Source organism: Chiloscyllium punctatum, chromosome 9 (assembly GCF_047496795.1).
Source record: "Chiloscyllium punctatum isolate Juve2018m chromosome 9, sChiPun1.3, whole genome shotgun sequence".
Lineage (NCBI taxonomy): Eukaryota > Metazoa > Chordata > Chondrichthyes > Orectolobiformes > Hemiscylliidae > Chiloscyllium > Chiloscyllium punctatum.
The window spans coordinates 39,163,493-39,180,965 of NC_092747.1; the positions used below are offsets into that span (position 1 = coordinate 39,163,493).

Sequence of the window (17,473 nt, forward strand, 5' to 3'; positions counted from 1 at the left end):
TTTCACAACATTTTGTCAATATAGAATAACTTGATTGTCAGGAGGTAAAAATGCCAGTATTTTTCATTAAGCACATCTTCATTCTGATTGAGCTCTTTAATCAGCTGATGTTTGGAAATACAATTCAAAGTGCATCAAAGTTAGCCTCAATTTGTATTGTGATGTGATTTTTAACTTTTTAACTCAACCAATTTTATTGAAATTTATTTCCTATTACTTTGTCAAAGTCTCTTTGTTGCCTGTCTGCTTTCAGGCCTCTGTTAATGTTCTGTTTTAGTTGTTCACAAGCCAACTGAATGACCTTTGGGGTTTTCCTCATCCCTGTATAAGTTTAAGATCAAGAACTTGCCATCTGGAAAATCACAGGTTTAAATATGTGACTTATTACTGCATGGGACAGAACATTCTTAATAAAATCCACACCTAGCAGCAATAATCTTCATTAAATGTAATTGTACATGTATAATACTTATGCTGAAAACAACAAATGCTGGAGATCACAGCAGCTCAGACAGCATCCACGGAGAGACAGCAAGCTAACGATTCAAGTGTAGATGACTCTTCATATTAGCTGAAGTTGTGATCTCCAGAATTTGTTGTTTTTCAGCACAGATTCCAGCATCTGCAGTAATTGCTTCTAATACTCATGCAGATTCACTTTCATTACAATGTGAGAAATTATTTAAATTGTTCTTAATTAAAATTCCTTTGTAAAAGTTTTGTGGTTTCTTTGATATATTTGAGCAACTAAATACAATTATTGAAATTTACAATTTTGAAACACAAAAAAAAAGTAAATTCAGCAGAACAGAATTCAAATATGGGTGGTTAGGAAAAATATTTCAAAGCAAAAGTAATAATTAGTGCTATTAGTATAGAGACAATTATCTACAATAGTAAATGCTCCTGGCTACAAATAAATCAAGACTGTAACATATTGGGTTTCATATCAAAAGTGTTGGTTAGTATTGACTCTCCAAAGATTAGTTATAAGTTTATGTTTTTATTACAAATAGCTCTGTTAGACCATCGTTCCCCAATTTCCTCCAGTTCAACATCTCAGCTTGCTCTCTTAGTCTTCTCCATCTGGCTCACTAAGCAGCCTCTTGCCTCTGTTTCACCATGTGATAGAAACCTTCCACTATCAGAGCACTGCACTGCCACTTAAGCCTATACGGCTTAATCCGTATCGCCAGATTATGAAAAATATCTCCAAAATCTGCTTCTTCACTGACAAGTTTCATCACTTCTCTGACTGACTTGCTTGATTCAAGTTCAGGATCTGCACACCTCTGCACTGAGGTCAGGGATGGAAGTAGATAAAAGATACCACAGAAAGGGAGGCTGCAAAACAAAAGGGAGATGCTTCAGGATAGAGAGAGTGTGAGGATGATAGGGTGGATAAGGGGTGGATGTGAGAGCTGTGGGGTGGGATAGTGGAGGATATAGATTTGCAGATTGCAAATCAGGGACAAATGTGAACCCTATAAAGTGGAAGAGATGGACGCAGCAAAGAAAAGAGTGTATCTGTAAGGGGGAAGGAGATGAGGTTGCAAGAATGGAAGAGGAAGAGGCCGCAACAGCATTGAGGAGAGGGGAGAATGCGAAGGAGATAAGGATGAGGCTGTGAAAGGGCTAAAGTGTTCTAGATTGCAAGGAGGGAAAAGTGGGAGAGGCTGAAAAGTGGAAGGGAGAACTACAAGTGGGGGAGGAGAGGTAGCGACAAAAAGAGAGAGGTGGCGGCAAGAGAGAAGTGGCAGCAAGAAAAGAGTGAAGCTGCAAGATTGTGAGAGGGAGGCTACAAAGGAGAGAAACAGTTTTAACCATGGCCATAAATGAATACTCAACTAATGAGGTGTGAGGAATACTTGAAATCACTACAGTAATGAATTCCTTGCAAAAGAATGTGAAACTTCCTGATTAATTCATATGCTCAGGACCTGCCATGTGAAGCAAAAAGGTAGTGGATGCTATTATAATGAACACTGTGTTAATTGAAATCTTTCAGCTTTGTGTATATGAGAAAGAAACACTTTAGCTATGACCTCACCAGTCTGTGGGAGAAGTGTCAGGTTGATGGCTTTTTGTATTTCATTTATTTAAAAAAAACTTTCGTGGCTAATGCATCTCTGTTAACTTATGCCAAGGAATACACTACCTGGAAATGTACTGGAGGCCACTTCAATTGCAGCATTCAAGATGGAATTGGACAGTAACAGTGTGAAGAGATTGGCACTAGGTAATGGCGCCACACTAAACAATAAAGTTGGCGCAGGCACACAATGGGCCAAATGGCCTCCTTCTGTACTGTAATAAATCTGTGATTCATAACTCATTGGTGGCACTAGATTGGGTTGGGATATCTGGTCGGCACGGACGAGTTGGACCAAAGGGTCTGTTTCCGTGCTGTACATCTCTATGACTCTAAATACTGTGGGGTCAAATAAATTCATGCTTGTGTCTTATTGTTTTATGTTTATTGGGGAGGGTTGATAATTATTTAGGATAATTATTAATTATTCTAATTCTGCTTCTGTGTGAGTCCAAATATACTGTTACATTCCAGGAAGGAGCAGGAGCTTTATTATGGAGCAATTCACTCTAAAGGCAGCAACTTTAGACTAAGCCATTTCCCACCCAAAATAGCTAATGATGCAACATGATCAGACTTTTAAAGCTACAGTCCACCATTCTTACACAAAACACATCCTATATGTCAACAGAAATGCGGAAGACATTGTCACTGTGGAACTGCATCATTTAATAAGTGAATGATCAAGAATAAAAAAGAAGTCCTCAAACATCAAAATGTAGCCTCTGAGAAATTTTTTTAGAAGGCCCTCAAAAAAAACCATTTTGTGCCCTTCTCCACACCTAATTAGAAAATGGAAGCAATTGGTGCCGGTGAATGCTGACAATTCTGCCATTGGTCAGTTTACAACATCCCTCCAGAGATGGCAGAAATGCTGGGAGGCCTCCACTGAACACATATTCCTCTCCCTTGTCAGGTATCCACGAGGGATCATTGGTCTACACCTCCTCCATTACCAACACCTTCCTATACCGCACGGCATCTTCCCATGCAATCACAGAAGGTACAACACTTGCCCATTTACTTTCTCCCTCCTCACCATCCAAGGCCCCAGACACACTTTCCAGGGATTTACCTGCACTTCACGTAATCTAGGCCGCTGCTACACTGTATTTGCTGCTACACTGGGGTGACAAAGTGCAGACTGGGTGACTACTTTGTGGAACCCTTATGCTCTGTCCCCAACAATGACCCTGAGCATCTTGTTACCTGCCACTTCAATACACCCCATGTTGTCTGGCCAACATTGCTGGCTCAGGTTTGCTCCGGTGCTCCAGTGAGGCTTAGCACAAGTTGGAAGAACAGCATCCATTTTCCACTTGGGAACCCTGCAGCCTTCACAATGGAGTTCAATAATTTTAGGGTCTGAATACTTTCTTCTACGCCCTTTGCCCACTCTCACAGCCCTGGCCTTGCCATCACATGGGCTGCTTTTAGCACTGCCAACTCATTTTCACCCACTCATAGTCCCTCATTATCCCCTTCCCTGGCTTACCATTAGCCATCCCTTTGTCTGCCTAACTGTCCTCTGTCCCTCTGGGCTCTGTTTCCACCTATCACTCACTCCTTTACATCCACTCTCAACCCCTGCCTTCAGCATCTTTCCCTGCTATTGTCAGTTCTGAAGAAGGGTTACTGGACCCAAAATGTTAACTCTGCTTTCTTTCCACAGATGCTGCCAGGCCTGTTGAGCTTTTTGAGCAATTCCTGTTTTTGTCTCAGATGTCCAGCATCTGCAGTTCTTCGTTTTATTTTGCTATATTTCTATTGTATGTTTTAAAGTCTTTAAAGGTGTATTATATATAAACAATTTGGATTATTCTACTGTAGCTTTATTTTTTCTGCATAATAAACTTCAGTTTTATTACTTGGTTGAAACCAACTCAGGAACATTGCATATGTTCAGCGAGAGACCACCTTATTATGATCTAACAAGCCAGATTTCAGTTTGCCATCTGACTTGTCCAGCAATAACATCAGCTGGAATCAGAGCACTGAGCAAACCAGAGAACTCTGTGTGCTTCAAATGGTATAATTCACAGTTTGCTAGCTTTCCCAGTACAAATAAAAATCTTGCAAAAAGAAAAATTCATCATAAATGTCTGCTTGCAGGATCAGACAGAATCATGTTATGAATTTATGGGAGATATTTAGGATAGTGCTTATACCAGAAAATAAAGATAGCAGTGAAGAGGTGATGTTTTTAGAAGTGGCCTCACTTTACACTCTGGTTTATGACATCAACCCATGTGCTCCATGATATAATTCAGACTGTTTATCTTACATTATGCATAAGCATTTCACTACTGCATTTTAATTGCTTTTTATTAAATCCATCCACATGGGGAAATTCTTTAATAACTATAGATTGCCCAGGTACTATATTTTCAAAGTTGTCACTAAATGCTAAGCACAGATATTGCTACATATAGTTTCCAGTGTTCAGTTTTCCCCATCAGCATTTCACTTTTCTCCTGTTGTGATACTCAGCAAAAAACAACTAGCAAAGATGCAGTCAGTAAATCACATGTTTAGAACTGAAAATTGTAATTAGTAAGTTCACAACTCCTTTATGATAGCTATAAACTGAAGCTCTTTGAAGAATGTAGTCAATGAGAAGTGCAGATGATATTTCTCTAATCTTTCAAGGAATGGTGGTTTTCCTGTTGAAAATACAGTTTACATTTTTATCTACACTGGGGATTCAGCCAAGCTACTGGTGGTACAGATGGTACTACCAGAATTTCAAGGTTTGAGCCGAATGATGAAATCAAGTTGAGTTTTTACCCACCACAATGAGCTGCCTGTCTGGGCAGTCAGAAAATTGTCAGGAATTTTTAAAGGGCTGCATTTTTCACAGACCAACGATCTCAGGTGACTGAAGGTGAATGACTGCAATGAAATGATGAGTTCTGAATAGCATCCTTTCATATTGACGGAAGAAGCACTTCAGTTCATGTCCTGAGAATTAAGGTAAAATGGGGTGGTGCTGCGTGTCACTTTCAGAGAACCTTCCCATAAAGTAGTGGGTAGGGAGGAGAATAATAAAGGAGATGGCAGTCTTGAGGAAATCTGCTTAACATTACCATACCAAGTAACGGCCTTAAGCATTCCCTATTTTACAGTTGATATCCTTCAAAGGCATCCCCTTGGTGCCGAAATAGCTTGAGCATCCTGAAATTTTTGAAAGACACTATGAGTTCTGCTGTCTTTTTCTTCAAACACAGATGTTAGTGAATGGTTAATCTGCTGGGGAAAATATTGGAGAAGACCAGAAATCCAGTGCAGGAATTGTGATGCCTGATGGCATGGTGGTTTAGTGGTTAGCACTGCTGCCTCACAGCTTAAGGGACCCAGGTTCAATACCAGCCTTGGGTGACTGTCTGTGTGGAGTTTGCACAATCTCCCCGCATCTGTGAGAGTTTCCTCCAGGTGTTCTGATTTCCTTCTGCAGTCCAAAGATGCACAGGTTAGGAGAATTGGCCATGCTAAATTGCCCATAGAGTTCAGGGATGTGTAGGTGAGGTGCATTAGTCAGGGGGAAACGTACAGTAATAGGGGAGGGGAATGGGTCTGGGTGGGTTACTCTCTGGAGGGTTGGTGTGGACTGTTGGGCGAAATGGCCTATTTTCACACTGTAGGGATTCTATGATTAACTTATGGCTCATTCTTGTTAACCAGACAGAGTTCACACTATTTGCTAAACTAAATGGTAGTAATGTGCAGCCCAGTGTTACATGTACTCCTGAGTGGTAGCGTGCCTCAGCAGGGTCTAGAACCAGGTCAGTATTATAAAACTAGCCTATACCATGTACAACCCAGCTATACCTCTGCTAAAGCCTTCAGGCTGTAGCAGGAACTAAGTGAGCTCATAATCAAATGAGGAGATCAAAGAAATCTGAATGGAAAGAGAGGTGCTGGCCCCTTCCATTCATTCTGCTCTTCCTTTACATTCTCCTGCTCTGAAATGCTCATCATATTCCTAATAGTTCGTGTTTGTCTTGTTACACAATGGTAGTGTACATACCTCTGGCCCGAATTCAAGTCCCACCTGCTGTTGTGTATAGTAACATCCATTAAACACACTGTTTGGCAAAAAAGGAAAATTTAGAAAACAAGTTTTGTTTCACATGCACTCAGCTGCCTAGAATGAGAATCACCAGCTTTTGTCTGTAATCAAGAAAGGGAAGGATAGCTTCCACTTCTTCAAGCCCACAACAGCAACTGCTGAACGCCAATGAAAACTCCTGGATTTGTGAGAGCTTGACCACACCCAGTCAGGCTGCTACTATTGTTCCAACTTTAAAAAAACCCCTAGGCCTCACAAGTTTTTTTTATGTTCTCATAGACCACTCATCACTTCTCCCTCTCAATCTCTCTCTAAAAGAAACCAGGATAGGAACAGCTCTTAGAACCACAACATCATCACAGCCCACACTATCTCTAAGAGTCTGCTGTGCACCTGGATGAGCATTGGCATTCCAAAATTGCCCTGTTTGGTCAGGAACACTTTCCAAATATGTCTGAGAAGGAAAAAATGGCAACGCGATTAGATTAGATTCCCTACAATGTGGAAACAGGCCCTTCAGCCCAACGAGTCCAGCCCGACCCTCTGAAGAGTAACCCACCCAGACCCATTTCCCTCTGACTAATGCACCTAACACTACGGGCAATTTAGAATGGCCAATTCACCTGACCTACACATCTTTGAACTGTGGGAGGAAACCGGAGCACCCGGATGAAACTCACGCAGACACAGGGATAATGTACAAACTCCCCACAGACAGTCGCCCAAGGCTGGAGTCAAACCTGGGTCCCTGGCGCTGTGAGGCAGCAGTGCTAACCACTGAGCCACCATGCCACCCATTCTCTGACTGAGTCCTGGAGGTCCTGATCAACAAGGTGGAGCAGGGGAGAGGCATTGTCTTCCCAGTGGTCTGGCAGTGGAGGTCATGCCACTAGATGCTGGCAACTTGGGCCCAGGTGGATCAATGCTGTCTCCTTGGTCTGGAGAAACAGTAGCATTGGCTTAGGAAAGTCATTGGCTATCCCCTCTGTGCCACGGCAAGTGACACACTCTTCTCTCTGCAACCTCACATTCGCTCTCTGTTCATGCACACACCTCCTTGAAAGGTTCATTCTCTGCCACTTTCACTGTTCCCTCCAACATTTTCCCTCACTTGTTCTTCCCATTCCCAACCTCCCACAGCACTAGCCCTGTGTGGCCTCTGCAATACCTCCTCAATACCTCAGAACACCTCTTCACCTCACCCTCCCTGCACCAGCACTAACAGCTTCACTTCACTCAATCCCTGCCTTTCTCTCATTCCAGGAGAAGACAGGCCACACCAAGGCAGAAAAGGCCTGGAGGTGGAGGAGTGCCTGACTTTAGACTCCTCACCCCTACAAGCAGAGAATCCTTGCCCTTGCAGGAGAAAACTAGGACCACTCCTGCTGGGATGCTGAGATATCCATGTTCTAGTAAATAAGCACCTTCTTTATTACATCGAACATCACACATCAACCCCTCTGCCAGTCATTTACTGCACATCACTTCTGACCATTCTCTCTCTTTTTGCATGTACAGTCAGTATCTCCACTACTCCCATGGAGATGGCCAGCTCCCCAAAAGTCATCCCCTTGGAGCCTCAGAGGAAGCATTGGCAAGGTTGGCTCCTGCACACCTACCATTCAGTCCAGATACTGACACCTCAATAGAAAGTATGGGAAGACAATCTGGTGAGAATCTTTCTACAGTAGCTGGATGAGAAAGAAGCATTCAGAGGGCCTGGGGGAGCACTAAGTCCCATGTTAGCAACACTGCAGCGAGAAAGACCTCTCGAACCCTACCCGTAAAGCAAGTTGCCAAATTCCCCTGTTCGGGTCAATGTAGTTAACTGTGCAGGGCAGCTCTGGGCTGACAGTGCTTGATTGGCTTCAAGTGAGCTTTTAAAGATGGTGTAGGCACACAGGATGCTGGTGAATTCCGGGATATCCGCTGAGTGGCGAGTTGTTCTGGGCACAGTGTATGGAAATCAGATGTGAGACACACCATGGGCTGCGATGAGGTGAGTTTGGTTAGATTCATTGAGAGAACTTGCTAGGTTTCGCAGAGACAATCATTCAAGATAGCCCCAACACAACTCGGACAGAGCCCAAAAGAGTCAGGTTCAGAGCTCTCTTTGTATATTGCCTCCATTCTTTGATTAGCACACCTTCTAAAATTAGATCCCTCATTGCCTTCCCTATTTGGTTTGTTATTCTCCCTAATTCCCTAGTTATGTGGCTCACAAGAACAGCGACCTGAATATGGTTCAGATGGAGACCCTCCCAACAGTTCCAATCCCTAGGCCAGTGCCCCATGAACTGTAACCTACTCCTTCCCCACCAGGCTTTGAGCCACACATTCACCTCGCTATTCTGATTTGACTATGTTAAATTGTGCATGGCCCGGCATCCAGAAGATTTGTTCTTTAAGGTTCTACTCCGTAATTTGGTGCCTAGTCTCTCACTTTTTCTTAGGCCTGTCTTTGTCTTTGGCACTAGATAGTGATCCTTCCCAGCCAATACATGTTCCTTTCTAACCCTGAGCAGATGTCTGAACCCTAACACTTACCAGGCAACAAAGTAATCTGTACTCCCACTCTTTACTCAGGAGAACTGAGTCAATTCCTGATGATACTGTCCCCCACAACTACTACATTTATTTTTGTTTCCCTACTTGAATGGCTTCCTGTACCAGGGTTCCATGGTTAGTTCCCACCCTAGTTCCCATCTCATCCAAATAGGTAGAAAGAACTGCAAAACTATTGGATGGAAACAAAGGAAGAAGTTCTTGCACTTTTGACCTCAGGGTCCCCTTAACTGCCTCATTTGCAATCACACTCCCCTATTTCTAAATACTGACCAAATCAGATGATGCTATACTAAGACGTGTGACTCTCTCCTGTTCTGAAGAACCCATGAAACATTCCCCCTTCCTAATGTATTGTAGTGTCTGTAATTCAGCCTCCAGCTCATAAACTCTGATCAAAGCTATTCAAACTTTAAACATTTACTGCAGATGTATTTGCCCTACACCACACTGGGATCCAGGAATTCCCATATCCTGCAGCTGTGACACATCGCCCTCTTGCCATCCTTAATGTGTTTTAATTAACTACTTAATTATTATTTTCAAGGATGTATTTACTTTTGGTTTTATACATTGTATTAATCTTACTACCAGTTGCTAGACTATTTTGAACTTGGGAACAGAAGAAACCTTAGTCAATTCATAAATATTTACCAAATGAATAGCACCTTCACTTACAGCAGAGTAAGAACCAATACCTGGAGGCTGTAAACCTTTGAAAAAGCAAAACAAAACTAAAGGAATGTCTCTTTCCCTGCTTCCCCAAATGTCCTTAATTACCAATTCTCAGCATGCTTTGTAAGTCACACAAAGTTGGCTAGTTTTATATGTAACTAACACTTAAGCCCAAGCTGACCCAATTACAGAGGAATCATTTAAAGGCCTGTCTTTAATTAACTAAGCTCACTGGCGACTTTACTAAATCCTGCTTAAGGCTGGAAACTTTAGAATTTAAGCAGTGGATTTCACTTAAATGAATCATCAACTAACCTGACAGTATTTAAAAATTCCCTGAAAACTGTTCTGATTAGAGTGTGGGTTCCTTTCTTCTGCCAAACACATTTTCAATTGTAAACTCAGTACATGCTCGAGAAACTCAGCATGTCTGGCAGCATCTGTGGAACAAGAAACAGAGTTAACATTTCAAGTTCAGTATGAATCTTATAATCATTTTGAGTTGAGCATGTCTAAGAAAGGATGTTAGCTGTATATAGTTGAGGATATAGTCTAGGTTGCCATGCCAATGCAGTAATGTGGAAGTGCTGCACTATCAGAGGATAGTATAATTTCAAAAACACTAAAGAAAGTTGACGCCATCCAGGAGGACTAGGTGGCTTTGATTGATTGGCCATCTGCTGTCTTTAACAGTCATTCCCTCTATCACTGGAATACACTCTATAGTATTTCCAAATTACACCGCAGCAACGTAACCATGCTCCTTCTATAGCCCATGCAAGGATAAAGGCAACAAATAGATGGGAAGTACACCAGCTCCCAAGTTCCCTTTTAAGCTACACACCATCATTACTTGGAAATAGTGTTGAAAATAACAGCACTGGCATCAATGTTTTGTTGCATGCTGATATTACAATTTGGCCTATGCTTCCACACCTCCTCAAAATGGTATCTATCACGAGCATACCAATGCTAAGCTCAAAAGGAAAAGAAAATTCAGCACGTCCACAATGAGTCTTACCAATGTTTAGAGATGCACCATAGAAAATATCCTATCTGGATGCATTACAGCTTGGAATGGCAAATGCTTTGCTCACAACAGCAAAATAATTACAGAGTTGTGAACACATTCCAATCCATCTCAAAAACCAGTCTTCCTTCCATTGACTCTGTCTACACTTCCCGCTGCCTCAGGAAAACAGCCAACATAACCAAAGACCCCTCCCATCCCAGTTATACTCTCTTCATTTGGGTAGAAGCTATAAACGTTTGAAAACATGTACCATCAGATTTAAGAACAGCTTCTTCCGTGCTGTTATGAGACGAATACATGGACCTCTCATCTATTAGAGTTGATCTTTCTGTGCAGCTTTTCTGTAGTTGTAACACGATACTCTGCATTCCGTTCTATTACCCTGATGTACTTATGTAAGGTATGATTTGTCTCAATAGTACAAAGAAGAATACTTTTCACAATATCTTGGTAGATGTGACAATAATAAAACAAACTGAAATGCTGACATGAACATATACATGCCAAGGGGACCCAATTTGAAGCAAACATTGCACCAAAACTAGTTTCACTACAGTGCTGATTTTGCGGCCTACTTCCCTTAATGTAACTGTACAGCAGCATGGTTAAATAAGACAGCCCTATCACGCTAGCATTGATGTTCACAGAGAATGAATATGCCAGTTTTGAGTAATTTTCTGTCAGATGTTTGATATATCATTGGACAACAAATTGGCTGATATTTCAAACTCCCCTTATGGCAGAGGTATAATGTGTAAGTGCCACAATCAGTTATTACAGGCAGTATTGGCCTTCAGATAGAGTTTGGCTGCAGGACTCCGCACAACAGATGGCAATACGTCCCTACTGAACCAGAGCCTGTGGAGTGAGTTCTTTCCCATCACTGCCAATAGGTATGCCTTGGTCTGATGCAGCCAAGTCTGCTTCTGCTGCTATCTTACTTCCCTTCTTGCTTTTTCATTTTCTGTGAAAGAGGGCACTACTGGTGGTTTGCAAAGTGTGAAACCTCTTGCGAATTGACAAAAGTGCCATTTTCTAGCCATCAGTTTCTTTCTACCACCAGAGAATACAAAGGTGTATTTCATGAAAAGGCCATACTGGTACAAATTCTCAGAACTAGGCACATACATGCGACTGGTAACAATAATGCATCTATTTTGATGTTGTCATATCCTATTACACATTGCAGCATGTCAGCTGAAGTCAGTTATAATACAACAAAGCTGTATCCAGTTCAATTTGAAAGTGAAAAACAGCCTTAGCCCTCAGAACAGATGTAGAGCTGTTTCACACAACGAATGCACACTCCTTCCTACTATCCATTAAGGCATCTAACAATCTATTCATTCTTTCCTGCCATCTGTAAACATAGACGCTGAGTTAAACAAACAATTCGTGAGGTCCACTTTCCTAGATTTTAAAGAAATAGAAACGTTCTGTAGGTAAACCTGCAGTCAATTTTAGACAGAAAAATCCTACATAACAACAAATAAAATAAATTTCCAGTTAATTATTATGTACTGCCATCACTCTTGTCAATTTGGGCCTTGGAGTTATTTCCTTTCACTGGCACAGGTAGGTGAGATCACCACTTAACATCTCGTTCAAAAGGTGCGCTCCTCTGATAGCGCAGCACTTCCACATTACTGCATTGGCATGGCAACCTAGACTATATCCTCAAAACCTGACATAAGCTTCTGACTCAGGGGCAAGAATGTTGCCAAAAAAGTTAGGGGACACCTTATTTCATTTGTACCAGAAACCAATCTTAACCTCAAAAACACTGTTTACATTTTTACTTAAATTGAAGCTCTACATCTATAGAGTTCATTAATTAGATTAGCTTACATTACCCAGCTAAGGAAGAGATGACAGTAACGGGATGGTTCTGAAACAACAATATCACATAGTCAAATAAAGCAGACATTATAAATTCCATTCTTAATTATTTTAATGGGATGTAAATGTCAATGTCAATGGCAAGACTAATATTTGGTGACCATCCTTAATTTGTCCTTCAGGTGGGGGTGGTGAGCCACCTTCTTGAATTATTGTAGTTTATCTGCTGCAGGTATATCAGGAAATTATAGAACATTGACTCAGGTGATAGTCAAGGATATAGCTCCAAGTAATGATAGTGTGTAGCTTAAAAGGGAACTTGGGAGCTGGTGTTCTTCCCATCCATTTGTTGCCTTTATCCTTGCATGGGCTATAGAAGGAGCATGGTTACGTTGCTGCGGTGTAATTTGGAAATACTATAGAGTGTATTCCAGTGATAGAGGGAATGACTGTTAAAGATAGCAGATGGCCAATCAATCAAAGCCACCTAGTCCTCCTGGATGGCGTCAACTTTCTTTAGTGTTTTTGAAATTACACTCATTCACCCAGTGGAGAGCATTCCGTCATGCTCATGAACTATTGCATATAGTAGACAGCTTTGGGGGATCATGTCCTGAATTACTCACTGCAAAACTCCCCAACCTCTGACCTGTTCTTCTAGCCACATCTCTCCTTGCACTGCTGATCCAGTTTAGCTTCTGGTCACTGGGATGACCTGTAGTAAATGGTGAGGAGTAATTCAGCAATTGTAATATTATTGAGCATCACAAAAAAGTTGCACAGGCTCTGTTTTTGTTGGAGATGGTCATTTCCTGTCATACATCTGGACAAATGTTTCTTTCCACTTGTCCACATCAAACATGTGCAGTAGCCGAGGTGTGTGAATATTGACCTGTCATCAGTGAACATCCTCCACCCGAGGAAGTCCTGCAGTGAGGTCCTGAGGATAAGATATTTGGCCTCTAAAAAACACAATAATGACTATGATTTTGGCTCGTTTTTCCATGCGCATTGACTTCATTTCTGCCGCAGTTTTTTGATGCCATACTCAACTAGGGGTAGTCAATTTCACCTCAACTCTTGAACATAGCTTTAACTGCATGATTAACACAAAGCTGTAGTGAGGTCTGAGGCTACATGGCCCTGAGAAAAAGAAGTTGCTCTTATGCAAGAATGCACTTTGAAGGCAACTATTTCATCTGTAAAATCATCCAAGATTCCAGTGTTGGAGTCTGTCCCAACAATCCCGGCTTGCCCTGTGGCTTTTGCAGCCCTGTCATTTTTTGTAATTGTTCAAGGGTCGTGGGCATTGCTGGCTAGGGAAGCATTTATTGCTCATCCCTAATTGTCTTGACAGATTGGATCAAGCTACCTAGTTGAACTGCTGCAATCCAGATGGTTTCGGTACACCCACGGTGCTGTTAGAAAGGGTGATACAGGATTTTGACCCAATGGCAATGCATTACCAAATCAGGACTGGGTATGGTTTGGAGTGGAACTGACAGGTGGTGGTACAAGCATTCAACAGTACATGGATATAACTACCTAGATGCAGCATTCCATATTCAGCTGCAAAACATGATTGATACATTGCAGTTTATAGATTTCCAATTCCATGGGTCAGATATTTACAAAAATAAACTTTTATGATACGGATATTGTGGAACAACATGTACATAGATAAAAGTTTCTGGGTGTACAAAGAGTTAATGTCACCACACTTCCTAAAAGTGTAACACATCAGTTAATTCAGTCACTGATTCTCTAAAATAGTGGAATTGCTTTATTGTAAAGTTTATCTATTAAATAAAACAACACAAAGCATTCATAGATAGAAACCAGTGCAGTGGTTAGCAATCAGTAATCATCAAGTTAATGTTAAGCACAGTGGCCAGAGCTCTGCTTCAGTTACACTGCTCCTAAAATGATTTTATACCATGACATATGGAGCTTAGGTTGTTTAACAGCATATAAACAGAGACTGGCCCCTCCTCCCATGAAAGGTGAGATAGATTTTCTGTAACGCATTGAAATATTCAGCAGGGTAGATGCTTTCCCTTTGATGCAGCTTGCCAAATGCTACCAACAGGATTATATGTTTGACTTCCCATAGCCAACTGATCTGTTATACCTTTTGGGTCACCTTGGATGTGATGGAACAGTACCCTTTCCATGTTTAGCCAACTACAAATAAGGTGCATTAAGAAAGCTGATCCCAGAGATATGCACGCAATCACTAGGCAGCACAAGCAAATCACTTTGAACATGGGTGACATTGAAATTTTACACTGATACCTCCCTGATACCCAAATGTAACAGCAGCAGTGAAATGTGGACAAACACTAAACCGGTATGATATTAAGATTAAGACAGCTACTAATAATAGGAACATAATTCATCAGATAATGCTGTAAACATTTTTGAGTTCATTTGGTATAAGGTGCAAATGCAAATTAATTGCAATCAATATATTTAAACAACATAAGCCCTCCTTCACTTTGACTGCAGGAGAACATTTAAACAAGCCTTTCATTTCAATGAACATATACTGAAAAGAAAATCATAAATACGGAACCTATTTTGTCACAACTACCAACCTACTTTGGAGAAAAAAAATCAGTTTTTGCATGCCATTTAAATTGCTAATTAAATTTAACTGTCCTCAGGGTAGGTTAACATCCTGGGATACCTCAGGAATGAAGGATAACAATGCAAATTGGAGGAATTATGGAAGGAATTTTTCTTTCTAAAATTTTTTTCCACTATCTACAAATCTCTAGTGGTAATTAGGAAATTAATGAGTCAGGAAACCAAATGTAAATTGGACAACATCAAATTACAATATAAGGAATGTACTGGTTAATGTCACAGTCATCTGTGGAGAAATACCAGAATTGAAATCAGACTGCTTACACTGAGGGTAAGCACTGAATCAAAGTAAGTACCTGATGTGATCTAAAGTTAGATATGACTCCCTCACCCCAAAATTCATTTAGGCAAGTATAATTATCCCTCTATTTATCACCATTATATTTTGCATTCACCACAGCATGTTTCCCAAATTTCATGAAGGACATTGAGTGAGTAGTTTAAGCTTGTGGCTGAAACCACAACTGTCCTAGTTTAAGAAGCAACGTGGCTGTGCACAGAATGAGAACTATTTATTAGTTGCTGGCCATTGATCCTCAGAAAAAAGGAAACTAAGAAGTCCTTGGTAACTGAGCTCAGGCCTGGGTTTGAGGTACAGAAGGGAAATACTTGGGCAAAATATTTAAAAGAACTTTGGGTAAAGTTTAATCTTTAGTGCTCCCAACACAGAGCTGGAAGTGCACATTCAAGTTATTAAATGTAAAACCGTAAACCACAAATCAGATATATAGCAGAATTTGAAAGGAAAATTGCTCTTGACCAGAAATCTTTGTACTTTCCTTCTGAATAAAGTGAGAACAATAATCAGAATCTGTAGTCCAGGATCATAAAACTGGGATTGGTTCTGAGGAAGGGTCACTTGATTTCTCTCCACAGGTGCTGCCAGAGCTGCTGAGCTTTTCCAGCAACTTCTATTTTTGTTTGTGACCATAAAACCGGGTGTAGTTTTGGCATTTCAGATGTCAATTTAATACAAAAATTGTTGTTTGCACTACTCACACATACTTCCAACACAATACACATCAAATTCTATCCAGCTAATGGCATTGCCATGGGAATTAGGAGCGTGTACCAGAAGTATGCAGGGAAGGTGGACTGTGACATCTGTCAACGTACAAGTACTGCCATTTTTAACTATTTAACACTTTTTCTTAAACATACATAGCTAAACTTTTGTTCAACAACATGCAGAATTCCCCCAACCCTCACCATTTATAGAAAACTCTCTCAACTGAGGTGGGAGGGGGAGTGGTCACCCCATTTACGGGGATCAGCAATCACTCTCAGGTTAGTTGTTTACTAATATCTATTGGTTAGATTTCTACTCTTCCACTGTTTCTATTGTTTTGTTTTACCGGTTGACTTTCTACTATTCTTCAGAAGGTGAGTTTTGGACTCGAAACATAAACTCTGGCACTGCCAGACCTGCTGAGTTTCCCCAGCATTTTCCCTTTTTACAGCAGATTTCCAGCTTCTGCAATATTGTATTTTTATTTCAGTGTCTTCAGAGAGAATTCCTCTTAAGTAACTAGAAGCTCTGTGTGCAATGACTGCATCTTACAAAAAAGATTCTCAGCTCTGACCTACAATCTCAGAACATTATGCCCCTAACATTTTCCAGCCCCATCCAAATCTCCACCAAGTTTATTAAAGGCATCTTTAATAGAGTAGAGCCATTCCATTAATTGTTTAAATCCACATTCAATAGATCAACATTGGCATATCAACAATTAAATCATGCTTTGGACAGTGAACAAATAACAAACTGAAACCAGTTTTCAGATCAAAAGCACAGGCCCTAAATATTACCTGTTCAATCCACAGACACTGATGGACTTGCCACATGTTTTGCTTTTATTTCAGATTTTTAGCCTTTGCCGTATTTTATCTAAAAGTATTGGGAAGGCTGGTTGTTTATCTCAAAGCACATTAAGTTGACCAGTGTTCAAATCATTTCTGTAGTTTCACCAGGTTCTATAAATCTGTGCTTTCAGAAATATGGAGCAAGATGGAACAATCAGGCTAATCTAATCTTTACCTGATAATAATCATCACACAAGTATGTTTGATATGATCGGAGATTGGATGCTCCAGAAGCTAACGCCCAGCTACCAACCTCAAAAAGACAAAATTCAAGAAATTGAGTAAACAAACTGAATAGGGTGGTGTTTGGGACAATATTTAACATTTCAACTATTGTAGAAAAATTCAATAGCTTTAACAGCATTAATGCTCAGCATGCACCAGGTAGCTATATAAGCAACAATTATACAAGCAGAATAAACAAACTGGACTTCAAATGTTTCAAAGGTGATGGGAAGTGAAATAATAAAGGGAAATACAAGATTATCATAAAGAAAGGTGAGGAGAGAAAACTAGAATGAATAGACAAGTGGGTTAGAAGTAGTCAGGCCATCAGAGAGAAAAAATCAACATATAAAAGGAAGAATACTAATAATAGTTTAATAGGTTGATAATAGTAATAGTTTTGTTGTATACTCCAGTATAACAGTGAAAAAATTCCTTTAGTATTATGACTGTATGTTTTCTT

General features: G+C 40.6%; 1 protein-coding gene and 1 long non-coding RNA gene across 7 annotated transcripts in view; one reads left to right on the forward strand and one right to left on the reverse strand.

Annotated features, from left to right (window-relative positions):
* Positions 1–2,233, forward strand: part of LOC140480999 (uncharacterized) — a 30,463-nt gene extending 28,230 nt beyond the window's left edge. The window contains exon 3 of the long non-coding RNA XR_011961447.1: positions 2,148–2,233. This is a non-coding gene — a long non-coding RNA (uncharacterized lncRNA). The remainder of the gene's footprint in view (positions 1–2,147) is intronic.
* LOC140481308 (microtubule-associated tumor suppressor candidate 2-like) overlaps positions 1–17,473 on the reverse strand; it is a 452,512-nt gene that overhangs the window by 347,803 nt on the left and 87,236 nt on the right. The window contains exon 1 of one of the 6 annotated variants that reach the window (XM_072577284.1): positions 16,961–17,006. The exons of the other annotated variants lie outside the window; for them this stretch is intronic. The gene's annotated coding sequence lies outside the window, so the exon portion shown is untranslated. Of the gene's footprint in view, positions 1–16,960; positions 17,007–17,473 lie in introns of those variants that run through there. 6 annotated transcript variants of the gene reach the window in all.